The sequence below is a fragment of the Dreissena polymorpha genome, chromosome 1 (assembly GCF_020536995.1).
Source record: "Dreissena polymorpha isolate Duluth1 chromosome 1, UMN_Dpol_1.0, whole genome shotgun sequence".
Lineage (NCBI taxonomy): Eukaryota > Metazoa > Mollusca > Bivalvia > Myida > Dreissenidae > Dreissena > Dreissena polymorpha.
This window is the reverse complement of record NC_068355.1, coordinates 192,853,484-192,871,771: the sequence shown is the minus strand read 5'-3', so window position 1 is coordinate 192,871,771 and position 18,288 is coordinate 192,853,484. Positions and strand designations below refer to the sequence as shown.

At 34.1% G+C, this 18,288-nt stretch overlaps 1 long non-coding RNA gene across 17 annotated transcripts; it reads right to left on the bottom strand.

Moving 5' to 3' along the window:
• Positions 1 to 8,874: 8,874 nt before the first annotated feature.
• On the bottom strand, positions 8,875 to 17,516 carry LOC127864398 (uncharacterized). Of its 17 annotated transcripts, XR_008041855.1 has the most exons (6): positions 17,087 to 17,516; positions 16,578 to 16,708; positions 16,211 to 16,357; positions 15,516 to 15,609; positions 9,577 to 10,354; positions 8,875 to 9,356 (listed from the first exon to the last, which is right to left on the bottom strand). It is a non-coding gene; the product is annotated as an uncharacterized LOC127864398 (long non-coding RNA). The 17 variants fall into 17 exon arrangements; XR_008041862.1 differs by lacking the exon at positions 17,087 to 17,516 and having other exon boundaries at positions 8,875 to 9,268; positions 9,313 to 9,356; positions 9,621 to 10,354; positions 16,211 to 16,638; XR_008041864.1 differs by lacking the exon at positions 17,087 to 17,516 and having other exon boundaries at positions 8,875 to 9,268; positions 9,313 to 9,356; positions 9,665 to 10,354; positions 16,211 to 16,637.
• Positions 17,517 to 18,288: the final 772 nt, after the last annotated feature.

The following is an 18,288-nucleotide window of genomic DNA, read 5'->3' as shown; positions in this document are numbered from 1 at the left end:
ACAAATTGCGAGTTACTCCACGGCTGTTCTGGTTTTATGCTGTTTGCACATAGTCATTTTCACTTTGCTTCTGAATGGGAGAGGGTTTAATATTATACTGCGTGGTTGATATATACGGGAATTCTTCAGCAAATACAAAAGCTTTTTACAAGTAAAAAAACTAACGTAATAAAAAGTATTTAAAAACATCTTATCCTAATGCTCACGCACGCGCATTGGCAATAATCAAATTGTAGTTCGGCCGAGTTAGATACATTGCTTTTTTCAAATCAGATAGTGTTGCAATCTACTATTGTTCATATCACTTTCTCGCTTATATGGCTGGAATGTGAGCGGCATAAAAAAAAAGGTATTCAAGGTCATACAATGGCGAAAAATACGAAACTCAGAATGAACGTCGCCAAAATGTCTGTCACGTGATTGCATCCCACTTTTATTTATAATCTGAATCAGCCTGTTAACAGATTTATTTCTGAGAAAACTGGTCATAATGCTTGTGCGTAAAGTGTCGTCCCAGATCAGCCTGTGCAGTCCATTTTCGTTAAAATAAAGTCTCTTCTTTGCAAAAATCCAATTAAGGCGGAAAGTGTCGTCCCTGATTAGCCTGTGCGGACTGTACAGGCTAATCTAGGACGACACTTTGCGCACATGCATTATGTCCAGTTTTCTCAGACTCATTTAGTCCAGTTACTCAGGACTATGAAATATCGGTTGAATGGTTTCAATGTAAAATTGTATTGTTGTTATATATCAAATCGCTCCAAATCGCTTGGTGCAAAATGGTACCACATACCGTTAAATTTAAAGTACACAAGGTACCTTTTTGCACCATGGGTCGAAATAAAACTATGAAGCGCACGCGGATGAAATTGATAAAAGACTGATCCTTTTTTGCTACTTTGACTTTTGAGCTGAACATACTGCCTATGATTGGTCGGCTAAGTAAGGGCATAAGATTGCTGATGATGGGCGTTAGGTTACAAAAGTTAACATATCAGAACTGTTAAAATAACTATATTGACTGTGATCTGTGAAAAAGGGGTTTAATGCATTTGCGTTAAGTGTCGTCCCAATCTGGGACGACACTTTACGCACATGCATTGAACCCCTTTTTTACAGAGCATGACCCCTTTATAATCTGCTCTTGGTCTGCCATCCACGAGTGTTATTTGAAACCTTGGCGTTTACCCATGCCAAGTTTTGTTTTTAACTATGACTTGCCAGATTCAAAGGCTTACACTGGGACGGATGATTTAAGTCTATAAGTAAGGGAATAAATAATATATACCCATCACGTAGTTGTTAGATCATCAGGGGGAATCTTAGAGGAGACTTATAGTTGATACGCTCCGCTTATGGAAATTACAGATAATTTTCATAGTTCACAAGAGGTCTCTAAAAAGAGAGTTTTATCGTCCATGTTATCGCGATAAAATCTTCTGTCTACATTACCTGCACATGAATTAGTAATGAATTTCAAAACGGAAGATTACAGATTAGTTCTGAAGTTTTACCTATACAGGAATCCTACCTTTGCGCAGACACCCGGTGTGGTTTTATGTGATATGGATGAGAAGAAGAAAGAAGATTGTTATTTTTTTAAAGTGTTTTCAGACATAATTTAGAATTTCAAAGTACCAACTTTTATTATGGACTACTTGTTTTCTCCTGTTTTGTTTTCATAAATTTTCAGCGAAATTCCAAATGATAGAACGAGTACGCAGCGAAATTATAGGTCAATTAGAACTTGAAGTAATTAGTACATTTAACAAACTACCTAAGCTGTCGCTAAGCAAATAGACGACAATGCACTCAGATTATTAGAGCAAATACAACATTGATAAAAGAAAAAATATTTAGTTTCAAACAAAGTCCGTGTAATGTGCATTATATTTATGAAAGAAAACTGAGTTAAATTAAATGCAGACGTTGCAAACTCAGGTCAGTGGATACACAGTCCGTCCAAATACCGTATTTTCGTTTTTTGACAACCTTAATACGAAAATAAACACATATTTAATTCGTTTACCGATTTTGAAAGAACCTAAACTTAAAACTACTGAAAACCGAATAATTTTCTTTACATCTTTTTTGTTGTTCCCGTAAAACAAACATAAATAAAACATAGCCGTTAATTATACAGGTATGTTGTTAAACGTCAGAATGAGAAATATAAAATAAGACTCTTAATATAATTGCTTATTTATTTTTAAGTTTCATTACTCATTTCCAAAAACAAGATAGTTATCATCTATACAAAAAGTATATGCAGCTTTATAACAAAAAAAAGCAACAACATTATTTTAACGTTGGCGCGTATATTAATTCGGTATATTGAAATTCCTATAAGCTTCTTAAAAACAAACAACAGTTTGTTTATGACGCGAAACCCAAGTGTTTTCGTTCAAAGAATAATTTTATGTGTATTTAAAATATGTCATGCATTAACCCATTTATGCCTAGCGTCTAGAAAAAAGGCCTTGGCAAACAGCGCAGACCCAGATGAGACGCCTCTTGAGGCGTCTCATCTGGGTCCGCGCTGTTTGCTTACAGGAATTTATGTAAGAAATATTCTAAATAGATAAATAAAAATACTAGACATCCCTAATTTTGGAATGAAATTGATCCAATTTAGAATAATGTGAGAGTCCACCAGGCATACATGGGTTAAAAGTCCCAGTGGTATAAGTTGCGCTATGGCTTTAAACTCCTCATGGTAAACACTATTTTCATATGACAAAATGTTCTTCCTTTGATATAGTCTCCGCATTTCTCCTTCCCACATGCTTCAATAGCATAACTTTGATTTCCGATTCTTCATAAATTATTAAAAGCGACAACTTTCCCTCATGACATCATCAAACGTTACTAAAACAAAACTTTTTTTGTTATTGAAGTATCTGGTTGACACATTCATTTCCTCGAATTTTCATTTTCGACCGCTGAATTTAAAAAAGTACCAGTTTGCACTCCTCCTGTTCAATATTATGGGCACAAAATACGTTTCACGAAATACGTTTTCTTTTATGTTATGCTCAATTATTCGTTTACTAATGAAGCGCTTTTTTTCTACCGCTGCACTTTTGCAGTTTATTGTAAGTGATGTTCCGAATAAGAATTGTATCTCGATAACAGAAGCTCTGAATTATAAGTTCTGTTAATTTATAACTTTATTGTACATACAATGTACAAGATTATTTAAATTTTGCACACACCAATACTAATAAGTGCTGCGATTCATTCGAAAGATCCAATGAGACCACATTTTTAAAGGCATTCTGACAAAGATTAAGTACGGGCCGTACTCTGTGAAAAGAGGGTTTGATGCATGTGCGTAAAGTGTCGTCCCAGTTTAGCCTGTGAAGTCCGTACAGGCTAATCAAGGACGACACTTTCCGCTTTTACGTTATTTTTGGATTGCAGATAGTCTCTTCTTATAAAAAAACAACAGTTGATGTGCCTCTTAACAAATAGTGTAAATAATCAAGCTCGCGTAACGAGAGCCTACACGATTGATATGTGAATATATTAAGTCGTGTTCGAAGAAAACTGGGCATAATGCATGTGCGTTAACGGTCGTCCCAGATTAGCTTTGTAGCCGCACAGGCTGATCAGGGACGACATTTTCAGCTTTAACAGAATTTTTTGCTTAAAGGAAGTCCCTTTTTACCAAAAATCTAGCTTAAGCGGAAATTGTCGTCCCTGATAAGCCTGTGCGGACTGTAGGCACATGCATTAAGCCCAGTTTTCTCAGTACACGACTCATATTATTATCGCAATTTCAAATTAATTATGAACATGACTGATAAATGTTATAAAACATCAAATACTTCTTATGTTCTTACTTCATGGAAAATTCACGAGCAAATTAACGCCAATACCGACAAATTGACTCGTGTTTGATATATAATTGATCACAATTTGTCCATGTTTCCTATGAACGAATTTGCACAAATCGATTGGGATTACACAACTGAGTACCTGTTTTGAGTACAAGAAAGCAAAACATTATTTGCCATTGAAAAAAAAACACGTTACGTTGTTATTCTCGACTTCGTTTGAAATGTATTAAAGTCGTTAATACAATATCGTTTTATCGATTTAAAAATAGTAATACGATCGTATATACGCGTAAGTCCTCAGCAAGTTTTGACTGTACAAACAGTATATGCAAGGGTATAAAGCGTTCAGTGTCGCGGTGCTCAGGGACTCTTTCTTCTGAACTTGTATTCAAGCTTATTATAAATTAACGTTTAAATTGCCAGTTACATAGTACGCTGTTTTCAGTAAATAAAGCCTTAGTTGTTTATTTTATAAGCATTCGCTATTTAAATGGTATGTGGGTCATGAAAACAGAAAAAAACAACAGATTTATCAAAATTACAAAATACGCGATGCAAAACGCGAACTTCACGAGGCAGTCAGCAAAACAGAACAAACTGGTTAAACTCTGCAGCCAATGGTAGGTTGCGTAATAAGTAAATTTTAAAGATATTTATAAAACTATTATTTCTCGGTTTCATATTGAAAAATACAGAATGTATATGCAACTGGTCGGCGTTGGAACAGGCACATTACGTGAAAAAAACACGTAAATTTATATTTGAGGATACATGTATTAACTGACTAGTGCCTAAAAGACAGTAGAAAGCGATGATGCCGCAGTCAAAACATATCCATACATGTAGAAACAAATCCTATTACAAATGCTCGTTCACGTTTTGACATGTTCTCGTCTTCAGGCACACGTTATTCGGTTTTCCAAGGATATGTTCACATTGGCACTGCAATCGACGTTTCCGCGAAGGTCCTGTCAAATCTCCTCTGCGCATCAAGCTGTTCCAAAACAGAGAACTGCATGTTTCTTATTTATACTTACTATTTATATTTACTATGCCAAATAAGTTGTTTGGCTTTGAGACGCAGTTTTTCCCCATATTCAAATAAAACTATATCATCCGCGTCATGCGAAAATCGGTCTTATGACATATGCGGCCAGAGTAGCTCAAGCCAAGCCTGCGCACTTTCCCATCAATGGCTACGCTTTCCGCTTTAAAAAAGGCACGCAAGGTTTGGTAATAACCGAGTAGTTTATTCAGTATTCATATTCTTACAAGACTGTGCGATTGCGCAGGCCTGGCTGAAGCTACGTTGGGATCATATTGCATAAGATCAATTTTTGCATGACCCGTATACAAATCTTATAAATAGAACATCTAAGCACAATACTTGCCGATAGAAAAGTGAATTCACCTTGTGTTGTTTATAGCAAACTGGCAAATGTCCGTAGACTATTTTGACTTGCATACGTCACACATGTGTGGTTAGATAATTAAACGATTTTCCTTCTACATGTATCATGGGCACTCTACTATTAGGTCGTTCTGTCTCACAATACAAGACAAATGGCATTTACCGATAGGTTTTCATCAATTTCTTTCCCTAAAATTTGTGTTATTTGATACATTGAAAACAATACTGTGTTATCAACAGAGAGTAGTCTGCATTTGCTAATTTTGCTTTGACCAAAAGCATGTAGATATTCTGACGACATGACTTCGTCAGCATCAAATTGAATCACAGCAGTTATCAAATTTAAGGCTTTACCAGCATGATTTTGTAAAATTATCATGTGTGACGACGTCTCAATAACGCCTTTGTCACCATGAGGAAACGTGTGCATACGTCTGAGTGATGTCTCATTGAACGATTTCCTTATAAACGTTACATCAAGTATCGACTGAATGCAAAGACGATGGTGTGCTCAAGTCTTAATCCCGTCATTGTTACCATTTTCACCCAAGAGACCCCTGCAACCTTAACACTTTACCTGAGGAATCCAAAATCAAACGATACTAAACCTCCAAGAACGCCAATCACAATGTGAAATTTGAAAGCTCTTAACGGAAAAGTTCTTAAGATATTGACTGTTAACCAATGTCGACCAAAGTATGACGGCGAACTAATGGACGGAGAGGCCAAAATCAATATGTGTGCCATAGTTTCAATAGGGGAGCCAATATAGTACTAATACAAAGGGTAGCCAATATAAAACTAATACAACGGTTCATAGTATTTTTATTTGAACTCACAACACTTTTTTACAGTACAATACTTTTCCCATTTAAATGAGATAACTTGTAGTTATCTACTTTAAATAGTGTGTAGGAACAGACTTGGATCAGCAAAAACACATCACTAACATAAACATGTATATCTCTTTAAGTCACATAAACTATATTATTTCCACAACAAATTCAATGTTTAAGCAATAACTTGTACACTAAATAAATGCAACATTTTGCACATAGAGACCATCATAACCATACCATTTCTTAAAGATAATTCAGATCCAAATTATTTTAAAAAGATAGTTCATGCATATCGCATGCATGACATATCTTGCGTGGAGTTCTGTCTAACATTGTTTAACAGCAATCTTTTTCCCAGCTACTCTGCAGTTAAATGTTTACTGCCATCTTTCAAGATGTCAACATTAAGTTTCTAACCTTCAAGCAAACAATGTTTTCCCTACCGCACATTCAAAGAAATATTCACGAATAAAGTCATGGGAAGTGCCCATATAAAAAATCAATAAATAGTGCTGATTTATTAGCACTAAATGTTATGTATGAAACTTAAATTAACAGATAACCTGGTTATAGTTAACCCTTTGCATGCTGGGAAATTTGTTGTCTGCTAAAATGTCGTCTGCTGAATTTCTAAAATTAGCATTTTCTTCGATTTTTTTCAAAGAATACTATCAGAATAGCAAACAGTTTGGATCCTGATGAGACGCCACGTTCTGTGGCGTCTCATCAGGATCCAAACTGTTTGCAAAGGCCTTCAAAATTAGGTTCCCGCACTTAAAGGGTTAAGATAAATATTTTAACATTCTTAAATTACTATTTGCAGTAATTTAAGGACTGTGAAGAAATAAGTAAGACATTGGCACACACAAATATGCAATACATAAGAGTCTTTAATCAACATGACGTACACAAGCAATTTAAAAAAGGCATCTAAGCAGTGTATATACACCCTATATTTACGAATGCACAATGCTTATTTGGAATGGATGAAAATATTAACACATTATTGTAAAAATCGCATCTTAAAGTTAAAATATTAATTAAGTTCAATACTTATATGATTGTATGGTAACAATTGTTTGTTATGCATTCAAAGTAACGCAAAATGTAATTATTTTTTTTTATGTAATCAAAATGATTTATTTGAAACATTTCATACAGTTTTACAAACATCAAGCTATTTTCAGCTGTTAAGCAACAGAAAAATCATGTTTCATGCATTCAATTACAGTTCAATATTAACAATCACATTTTTAAGGAAATATGGTCTGATGGTCGAGTGGAACAAACTGTAGCACAAATAGTAAACTGCCGCTATCATCAGCTGTAAGTAAATTCTTATAATGTATAATATAAATACAAGTACAATATGATTGCTACAATTTTCACATGTCTTAAAAAGACATTTTGAGCAGAACATTTCCTTTATCATCGCAATTGCAAAACTGTAAGCATTGTATGGACAACTAAATTTTAAGATTTCAAATAAATGACATTATATTTTTATTACACATGTTTTGTAACACTGAGTATCATATTGTACCATAGCTATTCATTCATTAAACAGACGTATATTGGTTTAGTAAGTATTCCACAAAATCCCAATACAAACTGATGGCTGAGAATAAAGAGTGTCATATTTTTAATAACTGTATGAATGTACGTGTTATGTTGAGAGATGAACAAAAGCATTATCTAACAACGGATACAACTTAGTTTTTCAAGCAACAACATCCCTATATCTTACATACAAAGAGAGACAATTCAATTATTGACAAGTGTTAGCATGTTAAATCACTCTCGCTTGATTTCCAATTGACTGATTTCCAAGTTGAATATATTAATTTTTCTTAAGATAATGCAAAACAAAGTTAAACCAATCTTTCAATAGTTGCTTGACTTTATTTAGTGAAAGGCATTACATATACTAGTAACAAGATGTTCCTATTGCCCAAAGGATATTTGCCTCTTCAGAATGTGTTGTTCTGTATCATTAAGAAAGTTTTAAATGAGCATCTCCACAAGCAATGTTTTTTTATATTATCTGGCAAATAAAAGATGTACATGATGAAAATTGTTATAACAAATAAATGTTAACAGCGAAAATCAAAATGGCAACAATAAACGCATGATTTACATTGCAAATACAATCATTTCACAATCGCTATATATACAAGTGACTAATGTACTGACCGATATATACAGTGAGCACGAATTATTGGTCAAGTTAATCTGGTCGTCTAAATGCCTATACACAAACATATAAAGCATAATAAACTTTACAAAAACAAAAAAATAATTATCATAACTTTGGCCATTTTTCCTACACCTCATATTTTCGTTTTTAAATACTCAGTTCCAAAACAAATAAAGCATTTTAAGCAACACAAAAGTCATTCATAAATCATATTCATGCAAATTAATAAATAACTGGTCGTGAATACAGAATAGACAATTTAAGGAAGATTAAATGATTTTGTCTAAAATTAATCAATATTTTCAAGAAATTGTTAGACAATAAACAATATTCTTGATAAAAACCTGACACCAATGGGCACACTTAAGAGTATCAAAGCCATAGCATAAACATTCTCCATCTGGCTAAACAATTCTTGTAACTACCACCTCTATATTACAGGTTAAGCCACAAAAAACTGAAGCATGTCTCATTACATGAAAATAATACATTTCTTTAAATTTTGTCGAAGTTACCAGCATCATTTAAACAGCTTTGACAAATGTCAAAATCAACATTCATAGACATATATTTACTAACATTTTCCTTAACATTTCCAAAATAAAATGTCATAAAACAGACACAGTAATTGGATAGACTTGTAAATTTTGCGCTTAAAATACTATATAACATTATTTCTTTTATCAAGTAATCTTAATCTTATTATATTTAAATATAGTTATTTAAAGCCTTCAACATAAAATGACTGACAGCATCATAGTTCCAATAAAACATGAACGATTGTTTTTCTTTGAACACAACTAAGTGGTCACATAAAAACATTGCTGGCCACAAGACTTTCTTGCTTTCCATTTTTTGTTGTGATTTGTCACTATGCGATTTCTGTCTGAATCAAATCACTAATTTTCCACGTGTCCCAATTCCAAAGATGAGACATTCAATTGTACATGTTCACACCAGACATGGGGTATGTAGAGACCTTTAATTGTACACGTTCACACCAGACATGAGGTATGTAGAGACCTTCAATTGTACATATTTTCACCAGACATGGGGTATGTAGAGACCTTCAATTGTACATGTTCACACCCAACATGGGGTATGCAGAGACCTTCAATTGTACATGTTCACACCCAACATGGGGTATGCAGAGACCTTCAATTGTACATGTTCACACCCAACATGGGGTATGTAGAGACCTTCAATTGTACATGTTCACACCCAACATGGGGTATGCAGAGACCTTCAATTTTACATGTTCACACCAGACATGGAGTATGTAGAGACCTTCAATTGTATATGTTCACACCAGACATGAGGTATGTAGAGACCTTCAATTGTACATGTTCACACCAGACATGAGGTATGTAGAGACCTTCAATTGTACATGTTCACACCAGACATGAGGTATGCAGAGACCTTCAATTGTACATGTTCACACCAGACATGGAGTATGTAGAGACCTTCAATTGTACATGTTCACACCAGACATGAGGTATGTAGAGACCTTCAATTGTACATGTTCACACCAGACATGGAGTATGTAGAGACCTTCAATTGTATATGTTCACACCAGACATGAGGTATGTAGAGACCTTCAATTGTACATGTTCACACCAGACATGAGGTATGTAGAGACCTTCAATTGTACATGTTCACACCAGACATGAGGTATGCAGAGACCTTCAATTGTACATGTTCACACCAGACATGGAGTATGTAGAGACCTTCAATTGTACATGTTCACACCAGACATGAGGTATGTAGAGACCTTCAATTGTACATGTTCACACCAGACATGGAGTATGTAGAGATCTTCAATTGTACATGTTCACACCAGACATGGAGTATGTAGAGACCTTCAATTGTACATGTTCACAGCAGACATGGAGTATGTAGAGACATTCAATTGTACATGTTCACACCAGACACGGGGTATGTAGAGACAAGCACATCTTAAACAGCCTTTATATCTCTGAGCTTTTTCGGTATGGGGTTAATATGATAACAACGGTAGCAGCAGGCTGTCCTTCTGATTTGCTGGTTTGATTTCGTCAAGGTACGTCTGAAAAAAGAAAGATTCATAACAGTTAATGTCAGTTGTTTATTGCATGTGTTACGGATGATAAACAAGAACAAAAATAGCACTTTCATACATTGAGTTACATGAAAAGTTAATCATAACCACTTTATTACCAACTAACTATAAATCTTACCATCAATCAGGAAATATGGGTTGATATTCGAGAAACATACATTTCTTCCATTGGAAAAATATCACCTTATCATTTATAACAATAAGACAGGGCCAACTAGCCAATAGCAAATAAAACGTGCTGGAGAAGAGTTTTACTGAGATGTTTGTGTGAGGTAGGCAAAAGGCAACCGATGCAACCACAATTTACTTTTGACTGAAAACTTCACTACTATAAAATAAATGAACCAATACTAGAGCTTTGTCACGGACGTGACAAATACCCCCACATGCCGCATTGACACAGGTTATTTTGCATGTTGTCTTCACAAAAAAGCGCACACCATGATCAATGTTTAAAACGCACTTAGTGACCCCGTGACCTAGTTTTTGACCCGGCAAGGCCCATGTTCGAACTTGAACTAAACATCATATAGCTACAACTTCTGACAAAGTTTGGTGAAGCTCTGATGAAAACTACTTGAACAACTAAAAACGAATAATAATGCTGTAATACGTGATCAAAACGAAATATTAAAACACTGCCAAATTTTATGAGAATCTTTATAAAAAAGACAACAATATAGATATAAACATCATGAACGTTTCCATACCAATATCTGCAATAAAATAAACCCAGAACAAACGCAAAATGAACAAAGATACCTATCAGAGTATGAATGCGCTAAAGCACTGCTAGACATGAAAAACAATAAAAGTCCAGGATCAGATGGCATATCTGCAGAATTTTACAAAATATTTTGGAATTATATTAAGCAATATGTCGTTAATTCTCTTAACTATTCTTTAGACACCAATAATCTAACAGAATTGCAAAAACAAAGCATAATTACTTTACTACCTAAGACCGCAAAGGACACCCTTTTGATCGATAACTGGAGACCCATCTCGCTTTTTAACGTTGATTACAAAATAGCTACAAAATCCATTGCCAATCGTATAAAACCTCTTTTAAATAATATAACCAGTGTAAATCAAACAGGATTTATCAAAGGAAGATATAATTGCGAAAATGTAAGACTTTTGCATGAAATTATTGAACTAATGGATGAAAGTAACGAAAACGGTCTCCTATTTTTTCCGATATAATAAAGCCTTCGACAGTATGGATCATGGGCTTATGTTTAAATGCCTCGCCATTTCAGATTTAGTGAGCACACCTTACAGTGGGTAATGCTATTTTATAAAGATGCAACATCACGCGTTACAAATAATGGTAATTTTTCAGATTTTTAGGAAATACGAAAATTTACGAAATAACAGAAAATACAAAAGCTTGCAAAATGGTATATAAAGCACTTGGGGTAGTACGCAAACTTTAACATAGCTTTATCAATAATACATTCTAAGTATATAAGGGGCAATATTTCTGTCAAAATGCTTGATACAGTTGTCTGCTCTTGTTTATAGGTTGGGGTCATGTTGGTAAACAAGTATGCAAAATATGAAAGCAATATGTCAAGGAAAAATTGGGGTAGTACGAAAACGTTAACATTTGCACGCTAATGGAAACGCCGACATCGGGGTGAGTAGGATATAATAGTCGAGCAAAAAATGGAATAAAAAAAGAAAACTACTTGAATAAGAGAGCGGACACCATGCTTAATTTTTAAAAGTACTAGACACCATGCTCAATTTTCAAAACGCACTTAGTGACCCCATGACCTAGTTTTGACCCGGCATGACCCACATTCGAACTTGACCTAGACATCATCTGACCAAGTTTGGTGAAGATCGGATGAAAACAACTTGAATTAGAAAGCGGAGACTTAATACGGACTGACCGACGGACCGACCGACCGACAGACTAGCTCACACACGACCAAAAAAACCCACAGCTGGATTGAAAGATGTATTGACACACAATGTTAAATCTACATGCACCCACCAATCTCTGAAAGTAAGGCCATGAAAAAGGAAAACTAACCCAAGGTTCGCTCTGTATGATGTTCATAGACTGAGGGTTGTGGAGCATGGGGATCTCATAATCTGGAGACGATGACTGCATATGCTCCTGGGACATACTCATTGCTCTGCTATACAGGTTTTCTGGAATAAAAGTAAATCATGTATCAAACAAAACAAATTCAAAGCAATACTAGCGTTTTCAAGGACAACCCCAACTGATTTCAACCCAACAAAACGTTTGTCAGTGCCTGGACCTATCATATCAACAAGGTAATCTCAAAAGATTTAACTAAAGCGATGTTCTAGAGTTGTAAAGCATGTTGAAACTGTGAATGCATTCAATGCATTGAGGCTAAAATCAATAGAGAGAGAGAACATTAGTTCATTTTGGTTTATCACAAAACTTTATTTAAAGAATGTTTAAATAAAAAGAAGAGCTCCGCGGTATGAGACAGATGCCTCCCAAAACAGAGCCTTGACACACATCACTCAATTCCTTGATGACATATCGAATTGATACCAATTTAACACTTAATGTCACAGTGACCTTGACCTTTGAACTAGTGACCCAAATTTCAATAGACATCATCTATTGTCTAAGACTGATGTACATGTGAGGTCTCAAGTCAATTGGTAAATTTTTTATTCATTGGAAACGATTCTCACACTTATTGTGACAGTGACTTTGACCTTTAACCTGGTGACCCCAATTTCAATAGGGCACATCTACCGTCCATGGTCAGTGTACATGTGAAGTATCGAGCCAATAGGTCACTTTGTTGACGATTGATTGATCGGAAAAGAATTTTCGCATGTATTGTGACATTGATCTTTGACCTAGCGACCCCATTTTCGATAGGGGTCATCTACTGTCCAAGGCAAATGTATATGTGAAGTATCAAGCCTATTGGTCAATTTGCTGACGAGTTATTGATCAGATCATTTTCACAATTATTTTGACAGTGACCTTGACCTTTGAACAAGTGACCCCAATTTCAATAGAGGTCATCTACTGTCCAAGACCCATTCACATGTGAAGTATGAAGCCAATATATCAATTCGTTGACGAGTTAGTTATAGGAAATCAACTGGTCTACCAACACACGAACGACAGACCGGCAAACATCCCGCAAAATAATATACCCCCTCTTCTTTGAAGGGGCATAAAATACACGTGGCGGGTTAACAAGAAATGGTTTAAATATACTTGTTCTAGAAAAAGTGTTATACATTTATGAAGATTTACCAAATGCAACACTTTTTTATGTTTTAGTACAATAACAAAAACTAAAGTGAGAACAGTTAAAAAGTAATTTACTTGTGTTTTATTTTGAAATCACTTGAATTTACAGGGATACATTTACGCACTGTTATTTTTTAAAGACAAAATTAACATTGAATACATTGATATAGTGACTCATCTGAAAATACGCCAAAGACAAGTGCAAGTATGACAGCTTGTTTATTGCAGTAGACATGTGCACAGGTCGGTACTGGATTAGTCTCTTTATAGGCAGGACTCTATTTCGAAAGAGGGGTCAGATGCAAAGTCGTATACACACTTTTTTTAATTGCATCCTTACAAACTGACAAAAAGTATGGTGGAAAAAACGTGTCAGAATAAGTGCACTGTTGTATATTAATTTAATATTTTAAATTGATTTACGACAAACACAATGTCCTATTGATATTCAACACACATTTGCATTTTTTAGAAAAACAAGAGCTTGTCACAATAGTGCCAAATCCCTGCCGAAATGTGTTTGCATGTATGACAACATTTGTTTTAGAGAGTAGAAAAATATTTGTAAAACATGGCACCTGTGCCATCAATTTATATTTCAAGGATCAATTAGTTATATAGTGTTTGAGATATGCTGTAGAGAATAAAATAAAAGGAAATAAAAGAAAGTGAGGTAATTAAAGAAGAGGACTATAAAAAGTTACTGTTCTTTGTCACTGTATTTTTCCTTAAACTCATCTATTTATTTTACAGTGAATTCTTCGTTGTTCAAATTAAAATATTATTGTAAATCAGATAAAGGGAGATATTAAAAATTGAAAAGCTAAAATATGTACTATAACATTTAATTAAATGTAATTAAATAATATAAATAAATAAAATATAATATAATTTTTTTTTTTTTAAATAAATGAGATAATTAAAAAACTACGGCCAAAAGAGTTATGGTTCATGCTCACTGCACTTCTCCTAATCGACATCTGTTTATATTTCTAGTTTCAAGTAAATCCCTTCAGTAGATTTAGAGTTATGCTCCCCACAAAAATTTACTTTTAAATAAAATAAAGGGAGGTAATTCAAAAACTAAGGTAGATAAATTATGGTTCTTAGTAAGTGCACTTCTCCTACTTGCCATCTGTTTATTTTTTTAAAGTTTCAAGTTAATCCCTTCAGTAGATTCAGAGTTATGCTCCGGACAAAAAATTACTTTGAAATTAAATACAGGGGGATAATTCCAAAAAAAGTAGATAGAGTTATGGTTCTTAGTCACTGCACTTCTGCTACTTGCCATCTGTTTATATTTCAAGTTTTACGTAAATCCCTTCAGGAAATTAAGAGTTATGCTCCGGACAAAAAATTACTTTAATATTAAATAAAGGAAGATAATTCAAAATCTTAGGTAGATATAGTTCTGGTTCTTAGTCACTGCACTTTCCCTTCTTGCCATCTGTTTATATTTCAAGTTTAAAGTAAATCCCTTCAGTAGATTTAGAGTTATGCTCCGGACAAAAATTTACTTTAAAATTATATAAAAGGGGAGATAATTAAAAAACCTAGGTAGACAGAGTTATGGTTCTTGGTCACTGCAATTGTCCTAGTTGCCATCGGAGTTATGCTCTGGACAAAGTTTCGGACGGAAGGATGGATGCACAGACACACAGACGGACGGACAGACGAACGGATACTAATACTATTAAAATAATTTACTGGCTGACTGATGTTGAACACAAATATTGTTATAATTGTTCTCATATTTTTACTTCAGTGAATAATATTAAATCTATATTTAAACTACATACATATATATTCTTACCTAACTAAATCATATAATAATTAGGTTTAAAATAAACCCATACATACCAGATAAGGTAAGCTGCTGGAAACTCTCGTATTGTGTATTGGCCTCCACTGCTGAAGTGAGGACACTCATTTCGTCATTGCAGTCTCGGATGTCCTATTGTGAAGTCATCTTGTTTATTGAAAATGATATACACTATTTTAAGGGAAATGTTTAAAGATATAGTCCTGTCCTGTTTTTTTTCTTTCTGTAGAAATTCCGTGAGTGATTGAGCAATATTTAAATTAAAATGTTAATACAGATAGATGGTTCTGTTGATGCCCTGTTGTTGATGTCATTTTGACAAATACAAACATGTAAAAAATACAAATTTAAAGGTAAATGTTAATAAATTTACTTAGTGATGCCCTGTTCTGCAGTCATTTTGTTTACAAATACAGATGGAACAATATAAAATAGCTTGATCATCGAGTTTTCAATATCATTTTTCAAACATTATTAAAACACAGTTTATGGAATAACCTACAGTAATAAATATACAAAATTAAAAAAAGAAAATCATAAAAGCTGCCTTCTTTTAGGTTCTAAACTGAGATTATTAATATTATTATGTATCAAAAGAAGTAAAAAGCAATTTACAATAACATACTGCAAAATATTGGAATACACTGTGTAGTTATATGTAGCCACTTTTAAATGTGCTTTAGTTATGTCATTCGGGTCAGTCAAAGTACTCATAAAATCTGTGAACAAGTACCTTTTAAACCTTACATGTTCTTACTGCAGTGACTATCTAAGCCCAAGTGACCTTATACCTGACCATTAGGTGTGTACAAGGGCAAGGTCACAGTCCCGTTGGAGGTTTTCATCGCAAGGCACCGGGTGGTTTTGGGCGACCCTCAACCTGGTAAGTAAAAGAATGGCAGAGTGATTAAATCAAACAATAAATCAAAGCATAGTCAACATATTACTAGGCCGTTACTCCTCCCATTGGCCATTCCGTATTACATGGTGTAATGTAAACAAACACTCCTTATTAAATTAAAATGCTTATTATCTAAATAAATTTATATTCATAAACATCATATTTATTGATTTCCACTGATGTATATTGCTTAACTTACGTTTTTGTCATTGTATTTGTATAATATTATTGTTTATTGATTCTCATTTATTTAATAAATCCGCCATTTCACATTACGTTCATTGGTATATATTTTACTTTAACGGTCGTCACTTGTCAGTGACGTCATGCCTGAAAAAGTATAAATAGCGGATTCGAAAGTAAACAAGTTTCAGTTTGGAATACAGATTTAAACGAAAAACATCCGGTTAGATAGATTATTTACACAAGAAAAAGATTATGATACAGAATAAGATGCAGGTACGAATATTTTATTATTGATTGTATATGATATTTTTTGGATATATGCTTTTGTTGTAATAAAAATAATAATGAAACTGAAATTGAAAGTAAAATTAGAAATTTTGAATGAACCCTTTGTTTTATTTTGTTATACGGCATAACAATATCGATATGCTTAAATATGTTTGGAAATGAATTTTTGATAATGACTAAAAATTATAAAGAAATTCATACTTTAATTTGTGCATGAATACTTGTATTAGCTACCTTTCATATGCGTCAGTGTTGTTCATGTATTGTTTCATATACAATTAAGATCATACACAGGAATCAGCAAATATCTTCTTAAAATCCATTTGTTTTATTAAAACAATCCATGTTGAGTGGACTTTGCAACAGACCGTGGCAAATAGGAAGCTCAAACGTGGAAGACAAATTACTTGACTGCTGCTTTGGCGACGTGGCTTGGTCGTAAGGATACTGCTAGACACTGACCAAGATCAGTCAAAAGACAAATATACATGTATTCTGGAGTATTGGTCATTTTCAAAATGATTGTTCCTTCATCGAACACTATTGATTACAAGTTATACGAATGCTTTATTCTTTTCTTTAAACAAAAATATTCAAACAACTTTGCGCAACTGTGGACACAATGTTAGTTATAACCCAGAATTGCATATAGGTTACAGCGCAAATGTGGGCAAAATGTTAGTTTTAACCCTGATTAGAATATAAGTTTCATATCTTCTGATTTCCCATGTATGGTGAGATACTGAAAGTAAAATAATACTGGGTAAAAGAGTGATTTGGCCAATGAAACGATGGGGCTTTGCATGCAAAAAAAATCACCACTTATCACTTACTGTTCAATGGTTTCATACAATTTAAGTTCCAATTTAATCCTTTGAGAAATTTAGATTTGATACAAATCTTTTTATAATATATGCAAAAAATGCCGCATTGACTAAACAACTAACAGAAAATTGACTCCAATATACCCTCTACAAAACGTGGTTTGTGGAGTCTTATTATCATTAATTCACATCAATTGCTGTGAGATTGAGATGTTCAGAAATAAGTAAGGCCACGGGTGCATCATGAACCTGCGTCCAAGGCTGAGGCTATTGCTGGAGACCTGAGTAGTACCGGTTTGACATTCAGCCTGGAATCTCATTTCACTTAAGGGTCACGTATGGCGCAGTCGCACTCAGCGAGGTTTTCATGAAGGGTGTCCTCTGAAATCAAATATCAACGAAGTGAATATCTAGTTGCATCAGCAGAAGGTCATTCTTATATTTACTGCAAGGTCCAACCTTGACAACAAGTCACCATTTGACATTAAATTAGGCACAGTATAAAGAAGTGAAACTCCAGCTGCTGGAGTAGTATTGAATTATTATTATAAACAATTAGAAGGTCCTTTATTTAAGGCAAGTGACAGATTGCCCAAACAGTACAAAACAGCA